Here is a 3,921-nt window from a genome sequence, read left to right as displayed (position 1 = left end):
CTTTAGGGTCCCCTCAAGCTCTGTGTGGGGCCTGGGGCTTCTGTAGGGTCCCCTGGGGGGTCTCTGTGAGGCCCCTATGGGGCTGCCCCTGTGGGTGGTGTGGGTCTCACACCCCTTCTCCCCCCCCCTGCCATGGGGCAGCCTCACAGCACCAGCCCTGCTGCCTGCCCTGCCCCCCTGAGAGCCCCGGGGCTCCCCCCAACCTCGGGGCTGAGCTGTGGGGACCCCGTGTCTGCCTGTGCTCAGGCCCTCGGGGCCTGCCTGCTTCCCCCCGGCTGTGGGTCGGGCGAGGCCGGGCCCCCGTCCCGCTTCCGAGGGGCTGAGACTCGGCTCCCTTCCAGCCTGGCTCCTGAAGGTCAGCGGCGCCCGTCTGGAAGCGGCACCCTCAATCTGAGCAACTTTTTTCATCACCTAGAGTTRGGGGCAGGTGTGTGGGAGCCCTTGCTTTAACAGCAGCAGGCAGCATCAAGGGCCCTTCCTTATTTATAATTAAAAGGTAGGTGTCTGAGCTTCACAGCAACCAGTAAAGGAAACTGTAGCCACTGYGTTGTAGAAATGCAGCTGGGTGTCTGAAGAGACAAAATGGAAAGCAACAGTTAATGCTTCCTCTTGAAGCTGGGAACCTCATCTGTTTTACATTAGTTGAGCTTTTTTTATCTTCAATTCCAGTTGATACTTCTCTGTTCCAGAACTTATACTTCATAGTTTCTTGTGCTGCCTGCCTTAACATGGTGTGCAAGCCCTCAAAGTGTCTCTTTAGAGAGTCTTTCCCAACAAAAAGTATAAATTAAGCCCATCTCCTTTTGTACTGTAATTCAGGTCTTGTGTCTGGTGATTGGCCTGGAGATGAAAAAAGCAGTGTAGTGCATTGATCCTGTGCTGTACTCTAGCCTGTACTTTATAGTTTTAGAGGCAATCCTTTGGGAACTAAACTGTCCTGGATAGTTGAGCTGGTCTCCTCCCCCTCTTCTTCCAGGGTTCTGGGATGACCAGTTTAAGGACTAAAAAAAGTAACTTGAAGAATGCATGGATCTTAGCAGCAGCATTCCTGAGTTTCAGCAGACCCTATTGCTCACATTTTTAACAGATGATGTTTCTCTCTTAACTTGGGAATTGTTTAAAGCTGAACCATTGGTCCTGTGTCTCAGGAACCATCCTGTTTGTTCAGAATAGTGAAGTGGCTCTGTCTTCTGCAGCTCTTGTTGACCTTGAGTAGCTTCAGGGTATTTGAGTTGTAGATAATTGGAAGGGCTGGGGGGCTGTCTGCTTACTGTGGCAGTCAGTATCTGGGTGCTGTGCTACTTCTGAACTGACAATTGTGCATTGCCATGAAGGCATGACTAATTTGCATCCTGATACTGTGCATTCTAGTTATCTGGGGACTGATGATAGACTACAGTGGTCATTTCATACTTCAGAGAAGTCTTTTTATCTCTGTCCTGCTACAATCACTGCATGGTCAGCCCTGTAATACAGTGCACCTCTAGCTAACAAAGTTCCCCCTGCAGGGCCTGTTTAATCCTTTCTGGGGCCTCTGGCTGTTGTGATGGAGCCTGGAAGAGCTAGTCGACTTTGTGTCAAAGCAGGGAATGTGCACAGTTTTATTACAGATCTGTCTAGTAAATGTCCACGTAATTACACTCTACCCTGGGCAAAGTCCAAAGAGCAGTTCTGGCACTGTTTGCTTTAAGTTGAAACAAAGGCAACAATGGAGAAAGTCTTCTAAGAGGCAACATGTAAGTTAGTGCCACARAGTTTTCCGTGGCTGTGTTGATGTGTTGACAACCTGATGTTAGGTTGTTTTTCTTCTCTTTTTTTTAGAATGCTCTGGTAGATAGTTTGGGAAGTCAGCTCTACTAAGTTTCATCAKTTGTTGTGCATCTCAGAAGAGAAAAGCTGCTTCTTTGTCAGTCTTTAAAAATATAGTACAACTAGAGAAGGGAGACTGTTAAAGGCTCAAAGCTAGGCAAAGCTTAGCCTCCAAATTCTGCCTCTTAATACTGAAACTCTAACTTCTTTTGTCATCAGCTTGCGAAAGTCAAATGCTCGGCTTGGACTTCAGGAAGTCAATGTTATCCATCTGTTGCCTGTTCCCTTCCCCCATCCCTCCTTGACTGAGTCCTGTCAGCTCTCCAGATAAGATATTGTGTGATGTGGTTGACTTCCGCTGTGGAAATGACATGTCCTGTACTGCTCATAACTGGAACGAGTGTTGTGTGGTTTGATGCTTGTGGCTGCAATTGCTAAACTATCAGCTGTGTGTTATTTTTTTATCAGGTGACTTTTCTGAAGCAATGAGTAGAACTAGCTATTACAGTAGATTAGTCCTGATCAAGAACTTGTTTTCAGCCTGATAGTCTTTGTGTTGTCTCCTAATTCTTTGAGTCTCAAGTGATAGTCACTCCCTGAGGCTTGCTCGCAGGTGTGGAGCAATAGCTTCCTTTGGTGAAAGGATGTTCTGCAGCTATAAATAAGCTATAAATGGATGTGTACTCTGTGAGCTGTGTGCCCAGATGTAGGCTGCTGCAAGTGGCAAAGTTGCTTAAATAACTACATCTTTAGAGCAGCCTGTTTGGCTTCCAGCCAGCTTGCTTCTAATAGAAGTRTGGCCTGCTGAGACACGGAATGAATTGCACCATGCAGTTGTACCTAAGATTTGCTCCAGATGTTCAAAGCACTTCAAACTTGGAAGTGAAAAGGACAGGAATTAATATACTTGTGAAAACTTATTTGGAACTTGTCCTCTTTCTCTGGAGCACYGCTGGTGGATGAGCGGTAGCATTGCTAGAAGTCTACGTAATTAGTGTTCATCTATGTCAGTCATGTTGCAGCCCTCCATCTCAGTGATTTAGATTCTTGAATCTAGTCTTAATGCCGTCAGTAGTAAGATGGGCAAAGCTGAGAGGCAGCTAAGTTTAAAGGTGGAGGCAGTTCTTCTGTCTGGGTGCCATAGGTAKCTGCTCAGCCTGCTGAGAAAGATTTGCAAGAGCCAAAGGGCTGAGATCCCCTACCCAATGTAGGGCAAGAATATTCATATATTGTTCTCTGGCTGGGGGTAAAGGCTGAATCCAGCTCTTCTGCTAWTGCTTGTTGTCAAAGCTGTCACTGGCTGGGTGACAGCATGAGGCCTTGCCAGCTACTCCTTGGCTCTTGGGAGACTGGGTATTCCTCGGAGGAAAAGACTGTTATTGCCTTTCAGTTTGTCTCTATGTATTTATAGTGGTATTCTGGTATTTATGCACAGCTATTACAGCAGTATGAATAGCTGACAAGTTTGAAGAGATGTGTTAATTACCTCTAATGCAGCAGTAACTCAACTGAAAGGCTATAACTTTTCAGATTTCTAGATGCTTAAATAACTCTAAATAATCAGCTGTTGATCTGTCTTTAAGAGTCTGAGACCCAGGGAAGGGGTGGGGGGAAATAATCCTGTGATAGCTGTGTAGGAACTAGGAGGTGAAAACAGCAGTATGCTGATGCAGTGAAGAAGCCCCCTTGTACTTGATTGCTGTTAGCAGAAAGTTCTGGAGGAGCTGGTAAAGCTAGAGGAAGAGAACAAATGTGTTGCTCTGAGCAACAGAAATGAGGCAGTTGTCCTGCTCAGCTGAGTCACAGCCTTGTTAAGCCGCGGCAGTGTTTGCGCCCAGGGGTGCGGTACCTGTGGGCAGGTACCRCGAGGGCTCAGACTCGGCTCTTGTCGAAGGTAGTCTCCCTCTTGCAGAAAAGCACAATCAAACCTGTGAGGGTAGAAATAGCTTTTTAAAGAGTATGGTGGAAATCCTAGCAACTGCCYGCTGTTCTCCCTGAGTTTGCTGACTGCGTATTAGACTTATGCCTGAATCAGTGTCCTGGGAGTTGCACAGCATGCTTGTTTAATCTGCTTGGGTACTGTGAGATGATGGGGYGCTCTCCTTGTTCTCC

Source organism: Rhea americana, unplaced genomic scaffold (assembly GCF_003343005.1).
Source record: "Rhea americana isolate MKP2758 unplaced genomic scaffold, rheAme1 scaffold_452, whole genome shotgun sequence".
Classification (NCBI taxonomy): Eukaryota; Metazoa; Chordata; class Aves; order Rheiformes; family Rheidae; genus Rhea; species Rhea americana.
This window is presented reverse-complemented; position numbering follows the sequence as displayed.